The sequence below is a fragment of the Grammomys surdaster genome, unplaced genomic scaffold (genome assembly GCF_004785775.1).
Source record: "Grammomys surdaster isolate TR1022 unplaced genomic scaffold, NIH_TR_1.0 224, whole genome shotgun sequence".
NCBI lineage: Eukaryota > Metazoa > Chordata > Mammalia > Rodentia > Muridae > Grammomys > Grammomys surdaster.
Window position 1 is genome coordinate 4,272,898 of NW_021604669.1, and position 23,016 is coordinate 4,295,913.

The 23,016-nt window shown below is 37.0% G+C and overlaps 1 pseudogene; it reads right to left on the reverse strand.

Annotated features, from left to right (window-relative positions):
• LOC114625899 overlaps positions 1 to 18,855 on the reverse strand; it is a 155,621-nt pseudogene extending 136,766 nt beyond the window's left edge.
• Positions 18,856 to 23,016: the final 4,161 nt, after the last annotated feature.

The following is a 23,016-nucleotide window of genomic DNA, read 5'->3' on the forward strand; positions in this document are numbered from 1 at the left end:
ATATAAACCCTTTGATTAATCTATAAGAATTAGAGTCTCATTCTCTTACTGGGGCTGCATGGAATGGTCTGGGCAATGCCCTGCCTTGCAGAGACAGCATGGAAGATTGGCAGAGCCATCTCTCACGCTGACATCTAGTGGGTGGCTGGGGTGGTGTTTCTGGCAGGCTGGTTCTAGCTGCAGTGTGCACGTGGCCTCAGACGGAGAAACATGGAGGCTGGGCTAGGCAGAGCTGCTGCAGCTTAGATAGTTGGCTTGGTTGGTGGCCACTTTAAATAATTAACACAACAACAGCCAGCCAAAGGCTGGAAAGAACCCAGATGTTCTTCAACAGAGGAATGGATACAGAAAATGTGGTACATTTACACAATAGAGTACTACTCAGCTATTAAAAACAATAACTTTATGAAATTCTTAAGCAAATGGATGGACCTAGAAAATATCATCCTGAATGAGATAACCCAATAACAAAAGAACACACATGGTATGCACTCACAGATAAGTGGATATTAGCCCAAAAGCTGGAAATATCCATGATACAACTTACAGACCACATGAAGCTCATCAAGAAGGAAGACCACAGTGTGAGTACTTTGGTCCTTCTTTGAAGGAATAACAAAATTCTCATGGAGGCAAATAAGGAAACAAAGGATGAAACAGAGACTGAAAGAGCGACTGTCTGGAGACTGCCCCACCTGTGAATCCTTCCCATGTGCAGTCTCCAAATGTAGATGCTGTTATGAATGCCAAGAAGTGCATATTGACAGGAGCCTCATATAGCTGTGTCCTGCGTGGCTCTGCCAGAGCCTGACAAATATAGAGGTGGATGCTCTCAGGAAACCATTGTACTGATCACAGGGTCCCCAATGGAGGAGTTGGAGAGAAGGCTGAAGGTACTGACAGGGTTTGTAGCCCCATAGAGAGAGTGACAATACCAACCAACCAGACCAGCCTGGAAACACACATGGAAGGACCCATGGCTCCGTCTCTATATGTAATGGAGGATGACCTTGTAGGGCATCAGTGGGAGAGGACATCCTTTGTTCCCTGAAGGCTGGATGCCCCAGTCTCGAGGAATTTGAGGGGGGGTAGTGGGTGGGTGGGTGAGGGCACACCTTCATAGAAGCAGGTAGAGGGGGGATGGGATAGAGGGTTTCTGTAGGGGGGAAGGGGGAAAGGGTATAACATCTGAAATGTAAACAAATAAAATATCCAATAAAAAAAAGAAAAAAACATAACAACTCCAAAAAACCCTAACATTAAGAGTCTAAACTATGTGAGTGCACCTGAAAATAACTGCATCACAAGGAAAGAGTCTCTACCTGAGCTAAGCTTGATCAGCCCTTGGACTTAGCCTCTCCATCTCTAGATCTGGGAAATGACACAAATCTGTTGTTCAACTCAAACAATGCATGTCATTTGGTTAGGGAGTATACAGACACAGAGAAAGTACAGTACTTTACTGCTATGACGATGGAGGTGGGCACAGGGCATATTTGCTACACTGTTTTTTATTTGACTGTATTTGATACTTATCTGAGTCTTAAAGACTCAATTGAGAACACTCATTCCTCGAAAACAATAAGATCCTCCTCAAATAGTCCTGTGAGTCCTTTGTTTCTAATACACGATTCCCATGTTTTCTCCTTCGGTTGAATCACAGCAGTAACAATAACAAGGATATGTGTGTGAACATATGAGCACATATTTTAGAGCCTCATCCATAGAGAAAGAATATCGATTGACACAAATTTTTATTGGGAACAAAGAGAATAGTCTGATTTATAACATGATAAATTGTATCCAATCTACAGATCTCTTTTTTCAATTGGATATTTTCTTTATTTATATTTCAAATGTTATCCCCTTTCCTAATCCTCCCCACTGGAAACCCCACCTCCCCTGCTTTTATTGATGTCCTACAAGGCCATCCTCTGTCAGATATGTGGCTGGAGCCATGAGTTGATCCAAGTGTAATGTTTGGTGGGTGATTTAATCCCTGGGAGCTCTTGGGGGTCTGATAGGTTGATATTATTGTTCTTCCTATGGGGTTGCAAACCCTTTTAGCTCTTTTGGTCCTTTCTCTAATGCCTCCATTGGAGTCCCCATTGGGGACTCTGTGCCTCAGTTCAATCAATGGTTGGCTGCCAAAGATCTCTTAAAGAAGACATATATTAGAGTTGATTTAAAATATTTTTAAGCAGAAATAAAAAGTTTTATAGAGTAAATAGGATAAAGGAAATACAAGAAATGATCAAGCTGGGAGATTTGGCACATGCTCTAATCCTAGCATGGAGGAGGCTGAAATGGGAGAGTTTGAAATTCAAAGTCAACTTGGGTTACAGAGGTGACACAATTTAAAAATACATGCCCCACCCCTCATAAAATTAAACAAGAAGCATAATAAAAGTGTCTTTATAATTCTAAAGTAATAAAAACCAATAACTTATATTTCTAAAACAATAAAAAGTTGTTTCTATGATTGGCTTACAATATTTAATCCAAACTTGAATCAGATAAAAGTTTTCTTGACATGGTTATTTTTAAATACATAAATAAATTTAAAGATAAATAATAAATTAAACTTTTTAAACTCATAATAATTTCTGAATCTTTATAACTATTGTATATAATACATAATTATGCATCCAATAATTATATATACATGTGTGCTGTAACTAACCAACTTTATCAGTTAAATCTCAAAGATAGGATGCTTTCCAAGGATATGTATTCAGTATTTCTCCATGTCTCTATTGAACTCTTCCACATTTTTTGATAGTTTTACTAGATGTTTTCTACAAACAGACAACCCAAAATCAAATCAACATGCATCTGTGGCATCTGACCTAATATAGTTCCTACTACCACCATGGCACATGCATATGCAGATGTAAGCATGTGCACACAAATTTACATGCAACCTCATTTCCTTTACATGGAGAAAACCTACTTTTTTCATTAATTAACTTATTTATTCACTTTACATCCCAATCACATGCTCCCTCCCTCACACACCCTCCATGGTGGGAGCAGATGCACCTAGTCCTGCAGTGACTTGATGTGCCAGGGTAGGTTCATACAGAGGTGGGGCCTCCCCCTTCTCAAACCTATCTTATTTTAATCGTAATAGGTTTCAGAAGATTCCTGTGATTCCAATTACTAGTGGGAGTAAAAGATGTGACCACATTTTATTTGCCACATACTTGTAGATCAAGGAGCTATCTTTTGCCATTGTCTAAAAAGAATTCCTTGATAATTTACAGTTATTTTCCCCTATTGATTTCACATGTGTGTTACACTTTCCTCTGTTTGAGGTAGACAAAGCACTCTCAAAAAGTTTCAAGTATTTCTGCCTCAGAACCCCTGCTGTTCTCTGGAACTTTCCGTAATGAATCAACACTTCTTCCTTCTATTTAAAAAATTAAATTAAAGTGATTATAAGTAATAAATGAATATGTTGACAATTTTCATATAAATTATTAAATTACATTGGTAGTTTATAATATGTGCTTACATTCAGATCTTCAGTCTATATAACAAAATCTGATTCCTCTAATTACAAAAGTAATAGGCATTTATTATATGGATTAAAAAACAGCACTAATGAATGTAAAAATATTTAAATATCATATCTAAAATCACACAGAGTCAGACTGTGTTAATATTTAATGACTTCCCTGCTAGTCTGTAATTTGTAATTTTACATTATACAGGAACAAGCTCTCAGTACATATTTTATGTCTTCCCATTTTCAATTAATATTAGAGGGTGAATATTTTTCCATCATTAAAAATTTGTCAAAAATGTTTATGCATGCACGTGTAAATCAATAGTGCAATGATTTAGATACCTTAATGGGACAGCACAATGATGGGGCTGAAATGAGTATATTAACAGCACCTTTCCTCCCATAAGGATACTTGCTTCAAGTCAAAGCTGTTTATTACCAAAATGACAGTGCATTTAGTTAGTAAGCTGAAGTTAGATATTCACAGAGGCTATTATCTTTATTGCTGAGATTAATGAAGTGGGGTTCTTAGTACCCCCACACAACTTTGTAGTTAATGCATGACGTGTGATATAAATTACATTCTGTAAAGTTAGGTTACTCTAATATTCACTGTAGATAATAATAGTCTGCATGGATAAGAGTTTGGAGTTGATGCCAGCTTTCTATTCCTGGCATAAGAGGAAACCTATTGAAGACTACACATATACTTAGACTGGTAAAAGAATTATTACAGCACAAGTGATTTGGAACACATATGATAGACAATAGGTGGTAGAATATAAAGATGGTGAATGGATCTAGAATGGTGTGATTGAGAAAGAGGTACTGGAGAAGATGGACAGGCATACCTCTGGTTCTATAATGGAATACATAGATGATATAATACTGCATTGCCTCCCATATACAGTTGTCATTTCTACTCACCTGAAAAGCATGCCTGTACAACCAGTACAACACACATTCTTGACACTGGACATTCTAACTATGCCTGATTTCAAACACTGTCTGTCTGTTTTGGCAGTGTTACAAAATTAGAAGACACTCATATAGGTACTGGACTAAGCAAAAACCTGCAAGGCCACATCTGAGAGAACAGAGGTAGCACAAGGGCCAATCGAATAGGATCTGAGGGACTCACTCAGAATAACAAGTCTGTTATGAGGCAGTAGGTAAACAGAAGAGGGGCATATCAGAAGTATGACATGGTAGGCACAGGTACACACAGGTTAGATGTGTTGGACGTAGAATATGATAGGCATATGGGACTCAGGCCAGTTACATCATGTCACACACAGGACATAGTAGACACAGGGACACTCAAGCAAGTTGAGGTAGAGTTAGGATTAGATAAGCACAGGGGCTTAGAAAACAGGTGTGACAGAGGTAGGATCCTGCGAGTACAGACACAATCAGGCCACACGAGTTCCATGTAAGATCTGCTGGACTCACACACAGTTATATCCAAGCCAAATGACTTTTATATTAAAGACACACACAGATGGACATAGGCCAAACTTCTTAGAGGTAAGATGTTGAGGGCTTGTTATGATGATTTGAGATCATAGCTTTGATGGTAGTGGATAGATACACTATTTCTTTCCTTAATGGGAGACAGTAAATAACATAGTGTTCCTTCCTGTCCATATTCTAATTGCTAATTAGGTTTCTATATGGCCTCTTATGCTACCATAGTAGGTGTTTTACATTTGATTGACCCTAAACTTCTTAGATAATTCACATCAAGTAGTTTAGAAACAAATATATAGGTGTTATATGCCTATCAAAACACAATATCTTATCTCTATGAGAATGAAAACATTATTTCCTCAGTCAGCTATGAGAATCTTTTATACGTTAATATATTACAACTGTTTATAGATTTGCTGTATAAATGTGGTCAAGACAAGAGTCCCAGGCAGCCTTCCACAAAGGAAGAATTGATCTGAGATTTGGGGAAGAATGGGGATGACCTGCTCAAAGAGAAAAATAAGAAAGACACAGGCTGATTTGAGAGCACAACACCTTCTCTATATCTTGACCTATCAAGACCAACATTGGCATCATATGAACCTCCATGATTAAGCTATGGAGAACGGTAGAGAAGGAAGTTCAGTGATACTAAAGGGATCAGCAGGCCTGATGTATGCAAGGTTTGTACATCTAGGGAAGAATTTTGTTTTCAGTCCAAGAAAAGGAGAAATGGGATGAATTTTAGTCAGTCATAATACAACTTTGAGCTAAAATGATGAACTAGGATGAAGAGGAGGAGTATTATTTTTTAAAAGTTCAAATAGTCAATGATCATAGAAAATAATTAAATTATGAAATGAAACCAATAAGCAATATATACCTGATGCTAAAATACAAATTTATTCTAAAAAGGACTTTTCCCAAAGATGTAAGGAAAAGGAAAACAAATATATTCTGTGATGGCCAATCCATTATTCATTATGACAGGATGGAAGAGAATAGAGTATTTCGATTAATATCTGTGATTCTAAAATCAGTTGATTTAATAAAAGCCATGTTCTAGCAATTGCCAGTGGTAAGATGAACATCTGGGTATCACCTATCTGCTATGAATCATTTGTTTAAAGAAATACAAATAATTGTACATCCTCTTGTATAAAATTCGGACAAAAATTGAATGAAATGAAATGCTTAAATAATTGAGCCAACATGAAGGTCAAGCTGCACATCTGCTACATATGAGTCGGGAAGCCAGATCCAGCCTGTGTATACTCTTTGGTTGGTGATTCAGACTCTCAGAGCCCCCAAGGGTCCAGATTAGTTGACCCTGTTAGTTTTTCTATAGAGTTCCTTCAGGGCCCGGCTCTCCTTCTTCCTATTCGTCTATAAGAGTCCCCAAGCTCCATCCAGTGTTTGGCTGTGGGTGTCTCTATCTGAGTGAGCTGCTGGATGGAGTCTCTCAAAGGACAATGTGCTTCTGTCTGCTAGTATTATCATTAATATTGTTAGGGATTGGGATAGAGCACAATTTGGTCCTATTGGTTGGCCATTCCTTCAGTGTCTGCTCCTTCCCCAATCTCTGAATTTCTTATAGACAGCATAAATTTTAAGTTGAAAGTTTTGTGGGTACATTGGCATCTCTATAGCTCCACTGGGGTGCCTGTCTGGCTATAGCAGGTGGCCTTTTCCGGTTCCAGATCCCCAATGTAGTAAGTCATAGCTAAGGTCACCCCACTGATTCTTGGAGACAACCCTTATCCCAGGTCTCTGTCTCATCCTGGAGACATCCCCAATCTCCCCACTACTGTCAGTTGCAGATTTCCATTCATTTTAATGCCATGTAGCCATCTCTCCTGTTCTTCTCCACACCTGATCCCAAATCTTCCATTTTCCTTACATTCTCCTTCCCTTCCTGTTCCCTCCCTCCATCTGCCCCCTATGACTAGGCCTTCCTTCTCACATGTAGCAGAGGAGGTGCAGTTTGACCTTCGTTTGGGGCCCAAACAACTGGAGTGGGAAACATCCCAAGTGTTCTTGCCTGAATTTTGTTCTACTAGCTACACTGCTTTGTCGGGCCTCAGTGGGAGAGGAAACTCCTAGCCTGGCAGAAACTTGAATATCAGGTTGGATGGGAATTCCCAAGGGTGCCCCCACCTGCTCAGAAGAGAAGGGAAGATGGAAGTAAGAAAGGATTGTGAGACTGAATGACCAACTGGGAGGGGGGGAATTAGCTGGAATTAAACTGAATATGTAAAACACTAATAATAATAAATTAGATGAAAAAAGAATTGAACCCACAGAATATAGTTACTAAAAGATAGTTGCAGGTGCTGCACCACATTTTAATGAACTGTTGATGATGTTGATGTTGTAATGATGGTGTTAAAAAATTATAACCACCATTGCCTCAACCTGTTTGTAATCCTGTTTTTGTTGTTTCTTTGTTTTTGTTTTGTTTGTCATTTGGTAGTGAAAATTTCAGAAAAGAGATCATAGAGGAAATTCATCAAGATCATCAAGTTTCCTGAATGAGGAATTGGAGAGATGTGAAAAGAGTTACAAGGACCACTTCTTCCATGAATTCCTTCTCCCAATTAAATAATTAATAAAAACAAACAAACAAACAAACAAAGAGCACCTATTCTTACAGAGGTCTTGGGTTCAATTTCCATCACCTGTGAAGTTGTTCACAACCACTGATAACTACTTTTCTTACGTCCAGGGATATTAGATACATGCAAGCAAAACAGGCATACATTCATAGAATAGAATAAAAATAAATCTAAGTAATATTCAACAGTATAGAAATGAATCTTTAACATTCAACAGCAGTTGGACAATCAAAACCACCATAAGAATCTTTTTGTTTTTTTTACTTGAATATCATCTCTGTGTGGTTAAGACGAAGTATAAAATGGTTACCCAATTTATTCAAACAGTGAGTAAATGAAATGGAATTTGGAGCCATCTGCTACCAATTGACACACTTTACTATCAGGGAGCAGTTCCTCAGTTATGTCACAATGAACAGTCAGCCATGTGGCTGGTACAAAACCAGATATTTGATTGATTGATTTATTTTTATAAATTACTATTTATTGCCTATTAAGAACCAGACAATTCCATGGTCAATATGCATAGCAGCAGGAAGAAAACTATAACTACTGTTAAAGAGAGTACAGTCCTGTAGCACAATGTAGTCTCATTACAGATATGTTGATGAAAAAATAGATCTCATTTTGAAGGATATAGGAGATATTTTATTCTAGAGTTATTTTGCATGACCATAGCCCAGGAACACAGATGTAGGTTATACAGATTTCATTTTCCAATGTGAAAACAGTTTCATGAAGTTGTAGTTTTACAGAACAAAGTAAGTCACAAATCAAGGCAAATTGGAAATACATTAGTGGGTTCATCATAAAGACAACAGCAAGGAAGGGGGAGTTTTCCCCATATAAGTATAAGTCATAGAGCTCTCATAAAGGCTTTCAATGGCCCTTAGTTCCAAGCCCAGGATCTGAAGGCCTTCCCTGCCCTACACAAGCACCAGACATGCACAGTGCACATAAATACATGTAGTCATCACTGTCATACATACAAAATAACAAATATTTTTAGACAAGGCTTGCCTTAGAGATATTCTAAATGACATCTTCTACTCTGAGGTGTTAGGGCTAGAATTTAAACACAAGAATCCTTGTGGCACATGGAAGAAAATTAAGTACATAAATAAAACTTAAAACTTTCAAAATGACAAGCATTTGACAAACTTGTATCCATATGTTTTAAGACTGTCCTATAACACTACTGCATGTCTACAAACATGTGCACAGAGAAACAAAGAGACTTTAAAAGTTTTGAAAATGAAACCAAAAATACAAACTATTGGTAACATCCACATTGACAAATTATATATCTATATCTATCTATATATCTATATCTATATCTATATCTATATCTATATCTATCTATCTATCTATCTATCTATCTATCTATATATATATATATATATATTTGTCTCTTCTACATCAAGACTATTTCTTGCTTATTAATAAATACTGGTTTGGAGTCAGGTGACCTGGCTTGAGAACTAGAATCTTACATAGTAATTATGTGGCTTGGGAAAATGACCTTATGGTTTTTGTGTTTAAAGTTACCCATCCATAAGATTTTGATACACATCCACATATTTAAATACCAGATAAAACATTTGAAACTGTTGGCAAGCTGAACATGTGGTAAGTTTTAGGACTGTAATAAACTAGGCTCTTCACCATAGTACTGTTTTATTCAGGAAGATAATGATACTTAAAACACTCTGACAGCTCAGAGAACATAAGAGGATTAATTTATCTTCCAGTGATGACTTTTAAGGAACCAAGTAGGCTTTAAAAATGTGAACTTTGTAGACATCTGCTTGATCTGATTGCATAAGGACTTATATCTCTCAAATGGTGGGGATCTCATTATTTACTCTGTATGATTCCATTTTAAAGTGAACGCATAAAGTCACAGGGAGGTAATGCAGTTTGAACAGAGAGGTGTTTTGTACTCCATAATATACTAGAAAAAAAAATCTAAATTAGAGAACTGGGATTAGAGTACTGGGCTTGCCTTAGTCCTTAGGCCCATTTCTGAGTAGTGAAGTCTCTTATTTCTTTGGGTCAAGGATCCAGTGACCTTCCTATATCTACTGCAGCTGTTATTCATAGCCGTGACTAAGGCCATAGTTACTCAACTCATTGTAATATTTACGTGCAGAAGTGATGGGAAAGCACATTCATAAGAGGCAAAATCATCTCAAAGTATATATTAATACACAGTTTATTTCCCAGTGGGAAGAAATTCCCTTATATTCCAAAGAATATGAAACATAATTTTAGTCATAGTGGAAGGGATACTAAAATAGTAGCAAAAGTATATGCTTGGGGGAAAATACAAACAGGCTATCACATTTAGAGTTATTATTGCTCTAATGAAACACTATGGCTATGACCAAAGCCAACTTGGAGAGGAAATACTTTATTTGGCTTACACTTGCATGTTGTTCTCTATCATTCAAGAAAATTAGGACAGGCAGGAACTCAAGCAGGGCAGAAATCTGAGGCAGGATCTGATGCAAGGACCATGGAGAGTGCATCTTACTGACTTGCTCCTTATCACATGCGTAGCTTGCTTTCTTCTAAAACTGAAGGCCAGCAGCAGGGCTGTATGACCTATAATAGCACCCCTCCATCACCAATTAAAAAAATATGCCTTACAGACTTGCCCAGAGACAAATCTTATGCAAACGTTTTCTTAATTGAGGTTCTCTCCTCTTGAATCACCTTAACTTGTGTCCAGCTGACATAAAACTATCCAGCACATAAGTTATACCTCTGAATATGTTAGAAGAATTTAGGCTCCTTCCTCAAATATTAAATTTGTTTGTTTGAAAGTAACTACATTAGATCATTTCTTATCTTCTTCACTACTCCCTGCTGAAGTGAGGTTATTAATCATATTACTCTTCTTCATGGGATTTCATCTATTACAGAGGTCACAGTATATTTTGTTCTTCTGCTTACCACTGTGTTCTTTGTTGTTGTTGTTGTTTTTGGTTTTTTGGTTTTTTTTTTTAATAAAAATGTCATACTTAAGGCAGGGCTCAGACAACTCTCACATCTATACTCACTATCTTACTAAGGTTTTCTCTTGCTGTAATAAGGCACCATGGCCAAAGGAACTTAGATTTATCCATCCTTTGCTTCCACATAACAATTCATCTCCAAAGGAAGTCAGGACAGGGAATCAATCAGGCCAGGAACATGGAGGCAGGAGCTGAAGCAGAGGCCATAGAGCAGTGCTACTTACTGGCTACTTCTACGTGGCTTTCTCATCCTGATTATGTATAGGACCCAGGACCATCAGGCTAGGGATGGTGCTACCATAATGGGCTGGGCCCTCTCTCATCAGTCACTCATTAAGAACATGTCATATAGGCTTATGTACAAGTTGGTTTTATGGAGGCAACTTCTCCATTGAGACTCTCTCCTCTTATGACTCTATCTGTGTCAAGTTGACATCAAACCAGCCACTACATTCACCTTGACTTTTCTTTCTGACTTACAAGAAGGAATAGTGATGTTGGAGTCATGCTTATAGAAATTTTTGGGACTATATGTATTTAGAATTAGTGTTACAGATGTGTATCGGTTTAGATGAACCAATTCTGAATACATGTGCATAGATCTGTTGCAATGAACAGATGAGCAAAAGTGGTAAAATTTCATTTCAATTGGACAACACAGTCATATTACCAGAAGTGAAATCCAGATATGTCAGTCCTTTGATGTTCTCTGTGTATGTGACTCCATCATTGTTCACCCCTTTTTATGCCTATTGTAAAGAGTCTAAATGTCAGCAGTATCTATATTATTTAGAGCCTTATCATGTCCAATTCTAGAATGGGTTGGAATGATAAGTATCTCAAGTGCCCTTAATCTTTGACCATCTAGTAATCCAATTGTGAAGCCTCTTCATCTGAAACAATTCTGAGTGTTTCTCTGAAAAGAACACATTGTATAGGGCATTGTCTTTTTCACCATAGTGACATGAGCTTCAGGCCAAATATACATTGAAAAACTATTGAAAATAAATGTTTTCAGAGATGTGATTCTGTGAACTCATAGAATGTGACCTGTGTTTTTCTCTCAAGGCACTTTGATACTAAAAGAGAAAGAGAAGAATAGAACTCTTCTTTAAAATTATTTTGTGGACACATTCAATTTTATAAATTATTTCATTCCTTGTGGCAACAACAATATGAACAAGCATACAATACTGGGGAAAGGTATAGCATAAAATCTTCCAAAATTGAGTGAACTATAGTAATACTCAGAACTGCATAAGTCTTTTATCAAATAACATTTACCTTATCTGACTCTGAGCAAGGAATCAATGTGAAAATGTTAGAATAGGAATACTTGTTTGAAGGATAAACAAGGAAGAAATATAAACTAAGTAGCAATGAGGAGTATTTGCTGTGTGGAGAACACAGAATCAGGTACAAAAGATGGAACAAAGCACTCCAGAATCCAGGCATACTGATGGCTGTCGGCTTTACTGGGCTTCATTTTACAGTAGCAGATGAACCTTTGTTTGTTTGCATGGTTACATCATCATAATTGAAGATGACAGAGGAAAAAAGGAAAGAAGGAAGTGAAGAATGAAGGTTAATGGTAGGAAATGATGTTGTTTGTCTACAAGGTCAGTTTCTAAGGAGGAATAGAAGCTTCTATTATAAGAAACTATGATGGTTGGAATCTGGAGACATGGCATGGAGGTTAAGAGCATTTACTGTTCTCTCAGAGGACCTGAGTTTGGTTCAAAGCTCCAACACAGTAACTCACATCTGTAACTCTCCTTCCAGGCAATTCAATACACTTTTACGGCCAGCATAGTCACTGTGCACTCATAGGTACCGTGGTGCAGGTACACACTTGTATGGAATACGTTCATACACAGAAAATAAATAAGTCACATTTTGAAGGAAGTAGAGATATACTATCTACTGAATGAAGGTGTTTCTAATGTAGCCCTGTGGGGGGTTTCCACATGAGAATCCCCAGGGGAGACAGTAGCAATGTGTCTCTATTGCTTCAATCTTATTCAGAAGTCAATCTTTGCGAGCCTCCAACCAGGATGTCTATCATAATGCTTTGTGAATCACCTTAAAATACACAGAAAGCCAACAACAGCTTTCCATGCAATAGAGGCAAAAGAAAGAGACAGTTGCCAATCATCCCCTATGATCTAGTGTAATAAACAAACCAGCTGGAGTCAGACAGACTGATGACAGATTTCACTACCTGAGTATAAACATGGGTACTAAAAACTAGTCACATTCAATTTATGACTGCATTCTTTACCCTCAAAGACAGGCCATTGAAAGGAACTGTGATATCAGTATGGATGTAATTTTAATAAATTATGTACTCTTAAAATTTGACTTTTCATAGGTTAGTTACCCAACCCTTCCCTTATTTCTTGGATTGAGACCTCCCATCTAAAAGAAAGAATGTAAGAGATTATTATCAGATTAAAATTTTACTAATAATTAGTCATTGAACTATTTTATGTGAAGTTTATGGGCTGGAAAAATAGCTCTATTGGTAAAGTGGCTTCCAAACAATATGGGAACATTGGCTTAGGGCCTAAGCACACATGCAAAAATTGGAAATAGTTGCACATGTACAACACTAGCAAAGGCTCTGGCATTCAGGAAGTGATTTAGATCCCCAGAGCTTTCTCAACCTTTCTAGACAACTGATGAGTTCTGTGTTCAAGACTGTCTCAAAAGATAAGAGTGATAGTGGAAGTTACCTAGTCAATTTCTGTTCTATACTTACATATATACATACATGCATGCATATATAAATAAATATATACATATAAAATGTGTATATTTATTGACATGTATCTACAGAAACTCTAATATATATCATATATATTACATTTATATATGTATACATAGACACATATATATGTAAATTATATATGCATAAAATTTCTGAGCGGTAGCCTTTCCAAATGGTCACATAGTAATTTTATCTATGCAGTTTTGTATATATGAGTAAGTGCTCTGAAGCTGAATCAATGTTTAACTTCATAAAGCCCACATATATCTCTTTTCTTATTCAAACAGTGAAAATAATAATAGCTCTGTCTTTCTCAAAATGTTATAAAGTCTGTATAAATTAGTATTTCTTAAACATCTGGATTGTGCCTGATGTATGAATATACAAAAGTGCTTGTTCTTGTATACAAAGTATGTGTTATATAAAATGAGTTCTTGGTTCTGCCCAGTCTCAGGATGACAAATACCATGATTTAAGTCAGAGCACAGTTGCCAAGGTCACCAGCTTAGTTAACTCAGATGAACTTTGGACATGGATCTATATCCTTTCTGCTCTAGTCAGCACATGTGCAGCTCCTTTCCATTCTCACATTTCGCTGGAATAGAGTCAAACCATTCCACCATCTGGCCTGATAAAATTTATTTTCAATGCTTCCTTATTTATCAGAGAGGCATGAAAGGTAAAATTTATTTCCCTTTTAATCTTGGAGCTCAAGATGGTCACTCTTTCCATCTAATATACTCATTGTTTTAGTCTGCTTCTCATTTGCCCATTTCCCTTTTTCTACTTCATTCTGTCCTGAAGAACCAGATGCCACTGTGGCACCTCATATCTATCCATTGTGTTAGTTAGCTTCATGTCACTGCAACAACTAACTGAGAGAAAAAACAGCGTTGTTGTTGGTGGTGGTGCTGACGATTTATTTTGATTCAGAATTACAGAGCATCAGTCTATAATGGAGGACAGAATATGCCTTTGCCTCAGGGAATTTCCCAGAGGCACAGAAAGGGAGCTACAAAACAAATCTGGGGAAAGCTATATACTGAAGAACATACCTCCAGTGAGTGACTTCCTCCAACTAAACCCAACCTCTTACTTTTCATTACTTCACAGTAATTCCATCACAATAAGAATCCATGGAGGCATTAAACCCCTCACTTCAAAAGTCTCAAAATTTTGCCATCTCTTTAAATGTTATCACAGTCACACTCCATCATGTGTCTCTAAATCTTTTCTTCATTAATCTCCTGGATGATACTAACATAATCAAATTGACAGTTAAGATTGACGATCACACACTCTAAGAACTCTCTTGAAAGTGTCAAGAGAGATGTTGTAGGTTCAGCTGTAGGCCCAATAGTCAGGAGGCTGAAGCAGGGGCATCACTAGAATTCAAGGTCGCCATGCGATGCATAATAACTTCCAGGAAAGCCTGAGCTGCAGAGTAAAGCCACATTAAAACAAGCAAACAAACAAACAGCAATCAATCAATCATCCAAAGAGAGGTAAACATTTCTCAAATGTCTTTTTGGAGTTCATCTCCCTGTGATGACCAGGATAAAATGGTTGCTATTGATTCAGTGCTTTGGTACCACTCCTATAAATGCCAGAGATATGTCTCGTGTGCACTTATTTAGCATCCACTCATTTGGACACATTTACTGTGGTCTAGGTTATATTTTAGGGTAAGTAAGTTAATGTAATAAATTTTTTCACATTAATTGTGAAAAAATATCAGTTTCTGGACATCATTTTATACCTTTGCAATATTTTCAAGCAAACTATTGAAGGACTTGTGGTGCAGGGAGTTATTCACTGTCATCTATTTTTTTTTAGCTCTAGGATATCTGCCATCCATTTTGGGTCTCCAACGGTCCCTATACTCACCTATCCAAACAGATACATTCAATTATCCATAATTAAAAATAAATCAAAGAAAAGATCCTGGGTTTTAAATGTGTCTTATATTATATACCCATTGTCAACAAAGAAGTACAATTACTCTTTCTGGCAATGTGGGCACAGCTTAGACACTGAACAAGCAAAACTGAAATAGAAGCTAAAGGAAGTTGTACTAACTCACTTCAGTGTGAAAACTTCCATAGTCACAACTTTAAAACAAAAACTAAAACAAAACAGAAAACCATCTTGGGATATTTGCTTCAGTCAGTTCCAACATTTCTGCTTTCTGTGATGGGTGTCACTAACTGTGGTTATATTTTATGAGCCTAATTAAGGTCCAAGCCATTAGCCAGCAACAACCCTTGGGCACAATGTGTAGTCCTTCAAGAAATATTTGTTTCCCAGCATGTGCTGCTATTTTGAGGTAGAGAAATCCCCAGGAGATAGGGTCTAATGCAGGGTAAGCAGGCCACTGCAGACATGTATGTAAAAAGGATTTGGGGATCCCAGCCTTCCCCACTTCTGTTCCGTTGTCTCTGTCTCTGCCTCTTTGTTTCTCAATCTCAGACTCTGTGTCTCTGTCTCTTTGTTTCAGTCTCTGTCTCTTGATCTCTGTCTCTCTTTCAATCTCAGTCTCCATGATTCTGTCTCTCTGTCTGTCTCAACATCTGTTTGTTTCTCCTTACCCCAATCCCTCTAACTATCATGAAGTAATAGGCCTTGCCTGCAACATGCTTACATCAGTACATGCTGCTTCTTTTTTTCTGGGGCAGTACTGTTTGATATTTGTTGTTATTGAGACAGAATTTTGATCTGCAGCTCTCAGCTAGAATTCACTATATAGGCAAAGCTAGAATTGAAGTGAATGCCCCTGAATTGTGGGATCATAAATATGGACCACTATATCCAGATAAGATCTTCTTTCAAGCTAATTGTCTCCCATGTTTGCTGCAGTAGCAAAATGCTATTTAATACAAGTCTATTGAACAAAATGCCAGATATTCCATGAAATCTCTGTAGAAATCCAATACATGAACCCTTATAGTATTTAGTGGTCTAGATCTAGTCTATTCCAAAATTCATTTTCCTTCTTCAGTAAAAACTATATTCTCCAAGTTATCATAACTATTCTCACAGTAAAATTAAGAGTATTTTTGGTTACTCAGGGCTGTTTTAGGTTCTTGTATTATCATTAAAAAAAGAATTTGAAAATGGCCTCAGAAGAAAGATTAGGACAATGTTATTAAGAATTTGAGAGAAACAACAGAGGTCAAGCTGTAATTTTCAGAAGCTGCAGGAAGGACATAAATGAATCTGAGAGAGAAAGCAATGATTTTTTTAGTCGAAAATGAGGCTTGTTTATCAACAGAGGCCAGATGACTAAGGACTTTGAGCATTTCCTTAAGTTTCTCAGCCATTTTTGATTCCTCTGTTGAGAATTCTCTGTTTAGTTCTGTACTCCATTTTTTAATTGAGTTATTTGGGTTTTTCATGTCTAACTTTTTGAGTTCTTTGTAAAATTTGCATATTAGCCTTCTGTAAGATTTAGAGTTGGTGAAGATATAGCAGAAGGAAAACTTATCTATTGATGACGAGAATGCAAACCTGTCCTGTACAACCAGCTTCGAAATCAGTTTCAACATTTCTGAGAAAACTGGGAATATTTCTACCTCAAAACCCAGCTATACCACTCATGAGACATACCCAAAAGTTGCTCACCATCTCACAAAGACATTTGTCCAGATATGTTCTTAGCATCTTTATTTGTAATAGCCAGAGATTTAAAACAACTTAGATGTTCCTCAACTGAAGAATGGATAAAGAAAATGTGGTTCATTTACATAATGGAATACTACTCAGCTATTTACAAGAATGACATCACAAAGTTTTCAGGCAAATGGATCGAGCTAGAGAATATCTTCCTGGGTGTAGTAACCCAGATCCCAAAACATGCATGTTATGTATTCACTTCTAAGTGAATATTAGCCATAAAATACAGGATACCGATGACATACTCCACAGACCCAAAGTAGATAAACAAGAAGAATGACACAAGTGAGGAGGCTTGAATTTCACAATCCCACTTAGAAGGGGGAATAAAATAGCCATAAGAGGCAGATGGAAGGAAGGTACTTGGTGGGAGAGGGGATCAGGAGATGAAGGGGGGCAGTGTTCATGATCAAGTGTGTGCAAAGATAGGAGAGATGGTCAGATAGCTATAAGAATGAATGGAAATCTGCAACTGACAGGGTTGGAGAGGTTGAGGACGTCTCCAGGACATGACAGAGACATAGGATAACAGAGATACCCAACAATCAATGACAGTGACCTTAAATGTAACTCACAGTATTAGGGATATGGAACCTGAAGAGGCTCTGAAGAAACGGAACCACCTCCAAAGAGTATACACAGATTGGACCTAAGCCTTCTTGCACATATGTAGCAGATGTACAGCTTGGTCTTCATGTTTGTCCTGAAAAACTAGAAAGGGAGCTATCCTAAAGGCTGTATATGGGATATGGTCTTCAAGCTGTGATGTCTTGTTTGGCCTCAGTGGTGAGGATGTCCCTAGCCTTCCAGAGAGTTGATGTGCCAGGGAGGCAGGATACCCAGGGGGTTCCCTATCCACTCAGAGGAGAGGGGAGATGGGGAAGGAATCTGGGAGGAACCAAGAGTGGGGTCACTGAGTGTGATGTAAAGTGAACAAATAAGACAAAATGTAAGAAACAACTAAATTAAAAAAAAAAAACAATGGAAGCCGGTATACAAATATATGGCAGAAAAAAAGTGAGAATCTACATAAACAGTGAAGAAGTCAGAGTGTTAGGAAAATAACACTTATACTTCTTGTCAGTGTCTGGGAACACAATAAAGAATGTGAAAATACTCTCAGTGCTGGGCTGAGTTCATCGTGCATCATATTCAAAGTTCCTTATTTCTACCCAAAGACTAACAGCAGGCACATGACTAGAAGTTGAAATACAGGCAGTTTCCTTAGAAATGGAAAGCTCTCCAGTAAGCTGAGGGAAGAGCTCCCACAGCACTGAACCATGAGGCCCAGGGACTTTTACATTGAATAGCATATTTACATTGCACCTGCCTCTCCTGATTAGATAGCATAGATTTCCTTCTGTGTGGTCTGCTATTACAAGAAACCCATATGGGAAGGACTTCCAGTCTCAATCTGCAAACTACCTCTTCTGCATGTTAACCTCGGTCTCATATAATTACCTCTTTGAGAGTTTTATACAATGTATGAATAGTGATCATAATCATCCCTAGTGCCTATCTTCTTTCAGATCTATTCCCTTTTATATTTTGTATTCTCTCCCAAATTTAAGTCCTCATCATTTTATGAAGCCCATCAAGTACTGTTTGTGCTAACCGGGTACTCTTGGCTGCTTGTTTTTTTTTTTTTTTTTTTTTTTTACTGGTGGGTAGGATAGTTCACTTACCTGTAGGGATATCTTTAAGAAGAGTGACTATACTATCCCTTTTCCAGCAACTCTCAATTACAAACAGCTTCCAAGCGAGGGGTGGTATTTCATGTCCACCTCCCTTTTCCATGATGGGATTCCATCTGGTTTGAATTTTCACAGGTCTTTTGTATGCTTCAGAACTGTTGTGAGTTCATCAAAGCAAGTGCAGTACTGTCTCTCTACCCTGGCTAATGTGAACAGAGCATATTCTCAATATTGGCATAACTAAGTTATGAGTTAGACCCATGTCTAAGTTTTTGTAGGAATTCCCACACTATTTTGCATAGTGGCTACACTATTTTGAATACCAGCAACAGTAAAATGTGTTTCCCATTCCCTACATCTAGTCCAGAATTTTTCTTTTGATATCAGTCATTCTGTTCAAATTGTTTGTATTTTCTAGATAGTTAATGGTGTTGAACATTTTTTGAAAATGTTTCCCAAATGTTTTTCATCTTTAGAGAGTTCTGTTTAGTTCCATGTCTAATTTTTAAAATTGGAATTTATATTATTATTATTATTATTATTATTATCATTATTATTATATCTTTGTATATTCTAGAAATGAATCCTCAGTCAGATAAATATCTGATCAAGATTTTACCCCATTTGATAGGCTTTTATTAACCTAGCATGATGATAGTGTTCTTTCCTGTACAGAAGTGTCTTGGATTCGAGAAGTTTCAATGATGACTATGAACGTTTATGTTCTCAATACTCCAGTAAAAAGATACGTGTTGGTTGTGATCTTTCCATCTCAAGTATATATCTTCTACCACAGAACCTCTTTTAGTAAAGGTCTCTAAATGCTATTTAATTTACCCTGGCACACTCTAGATTGCTTCTCTTCACTACATGCCATTGACTCATGACTTTTTGGTTTGATGAGACTTTTATTCTGCCATGCAATGTCCTAGACTCTCTCCTCTATGCTTTTGAGGATAATAGTACCACACCTGAATATCCAAGTTGCTAAAATGTTATGACTCAAATTCACCAAAATACTATGTATCAATTCTGTTTCACTTCATTTGGTGCTGAGGATTAAATGCTGGTTCTTGTTAATTGGAAGCATGCTGAACAGTGAACTACACTTCATCCATTACTAATGTGTTTATGAGGGCTGGTATGAAAGTTCTCCTGAAAGGAAGACAGTGGTATTCAAAACTTAGATATTAATATTGTTAGAAGGTTACGTAGCTTTTGGCAGGTTAGTTTAATGGATGGAAATACTTTAGGGCCAATAAAGAGTCAATTTTTTTAAATTCAGATTCCAGAATAACCACTGTGTATTAGCAATCAGTAGTTAATACAGCACAGATTACAGTTACAAAATAACTGATGAAGGTGGAATATGCTTTTAATTAATATGCTCACACCTTTTACTGGTTCTTTTGAAGATAAGTTTCTATTTTGATGTGAAAACAGGTGTTTGAAATATATTTTGAAATAATCTGTACAATGCTTATTCATGAAGCGTTTAACATTTTGTGACAGCTGAAGTTAATATTGACCAAACTAAATTTCCATATCAGGCCCCAGTATTTTAAATACGTAACAATTATAAAGGTGTCAGTAATTTAGTCATTATCATTAGCAGAAGACTCTGTGGGACATTTTAATTGCAGATCATAATGACAGAACATTTATAATGTGCTGTTCATTAATACATTATTTAATGCAAACCTATGAAAAATTTAATTGCCATTAAATGAAGTGTAAGAGATAACATTCCATGAGGATTGAAGTAATGATTCCATGAGAATTTGAAGTAAAAGGGGTTGCTTAATGTTTGATGACATGGACCAGATTAGAAAACATTAATTATTTTTTGAAATTTTTTATATAAAAATAATTTTAGGATTTAGAAATGCAAACCACTTATATCATAAAAGAATCTTTCATATGCAATGCATCATAGTTCTACAAATACTTCCTATAGGATATTTCTTTCAACTATTAACTAGATTTGAACTATTTTCTTAAGCCAGCACAAAGCCTGAATTTCTTCATCAGTAAATTTGAGTAAGAAGGCTGAACCTTCTTGTGGCACCGAAGGTTAATTGTCCACAGGAAGACCTTTCTCTCCCTGTAGTATTTTGTTGTGGCTTTATTTTGAGGTTTCAAAACAACAAAAACATCTTAGCAATACTCAATGACTAAAAGGGTCTGAGGTTTTTTCCAATCAACTGTTACAGAAAAGAAAAAAGAAACGATGAGAAAACATTAGTGGCTGTGAATGGCTTATGGTAAGTTTTAGTGGGTCAGAGAAATCAGAAAACTCAGAATTAGTGGCACAGAAAACTGATTTCATTATCAAATAATTTTAGAACGTTCTTTTCAAAATCCTATCTCTTTTCCTGTCTCTGTCTCTCTGTCTCTCTGTCTCTCTCTCTCTCTCTCTCTCTCTCTCTGTATACACATGTGTGTACATCTGTGAATTATTTTTCACACATGCATGTGTGCACATGAACATATGATGTAGATCAGAGGACGCTTGCAGATTGAATTCCTTCCTCCACCGTGTGAATCCTGAGGCTCGAACTTAGATCATCAGACTTTTCTGCAAATGTCACTAAGACAGTTTTTCAGATCTTAGAATATTCTGGTTTGACTGTAAAAGTTTCCCTGAATATCATTTTTTGTGGGATGTAAATATACGTAGATCCAATCAAGGTCTCCCTTACTGCTGAAGTTAGCTGATAGCTTCCCAACTTTGGCTGCTGGTGGTGAGAACTCCCATTGTCTTTGTATCACAGCCTTCTTAACCTTTTATTGGCATAAGGACATCCACCAATAACACTGCTATTTCTTTTGTGACAATTCTGTCCCCTTCATGCTGAGCCCAACAGGGTCATCATTCTTCAGGAAATATTACTAGGTGACTCAGGCTATCTTAGATGAATTCATTGTTTATGCACTTAATGTGGGAAGATATAAAGAACAAAAGTATTGGATGAGTGAGTTCACTGTTGGAAACTAGTTCATAATGGAAATCATCTCGATGAAGTGATCAAGTTTTGGAATATTTAAATTTATCACTGAGAGTAACCAGGAAAGCCTGATGATGGCATAAAGACAGAGAATTTAATAAATGTCATAATCATGAAGAATATAATTTAATGTGTAAACTTTAAATCCCTTAAATAAGAGGTGGTTGGAAAATAAGTACAGGTGCAGAGGAAGACATTTATGTTTCTGTAGTATTTTCTAGTGGCTCTATTGTGAGGTCACAAAGCAAGAAAAACAGCAGTGCTGAAAATCTACTGTAAAGGGTGTGATAGTTTAAAACTATAATACTGGGGCATAGAAAGAGGGTTCAGTGCTTAGGTGCACTGGCCACTCCTCTAGGGAGATGGGAGTTGATTGCCTGCACCTATATGGTGGCTCACAACCATCTGTAGCTCCAGTCCCATGTGATTCTGGATTCTGGCTTTCAAGGACAATGAATAGGCATAGTATAGACATACACACAGACAAAGCATGCATATAATTAAAATAAACTCTCTCTCTCTCTCTCTCCCTCTCTCTCTCTCTCTCTCTCTCTCTCTCTCTCTCTCTCTCTCGTGTGTGTGTGTGTGTGTGTGTGTGTATGTTGCATCTGTGTAAGTAGGTATTATATAGGTAAATATGCACAGAACACAAGTTCCAGAATTTTCTTTCAGTCAATATGTAATGGCAGATTACATAAGGATAAATGAAATACTTTAAAACAGCAATGTCCTGCAGCTACAAGGGCATAAAATTGTTGAATTCCACCAGAACCTGCTCTTTGAGAGGTCCTCTCTTGTTCAGAAACTTTGTCCATGCTGAAATGATTAGTGACAAGATGACCCTTGCTCAAGAACAGCTACTGTGTCATCTCAACAACCACAGGCCCTTTTGAATATTGGCTAATAACTTTCCTATTCCTTCCTTGTTCAGTCCTTGCTGGTGTGCCTGAAGGTTGTAGCTTTCTCATTTCTGTTTTTATCCTTTTGTTTTTATACCTTTATCATACTAATACTTTTCAATTGTGCCCTTATACATCATTTTATTGTCCAAACAAAGACAGTACTGCGGGTAGAGAAGCAATGACAACACTGGAAAACATGTGTGAAGGAAAAGCTCAGTAAACCAAGATCATATACTCAAAATGAAGACCACATAAATAATAGCCAAATAGGTAAGTCTGCATTCCACTATCTGGCTTCACATCCTCATTCTTATTTTTATTATAATTTTATTATTATTTGTATTTGTAACTACA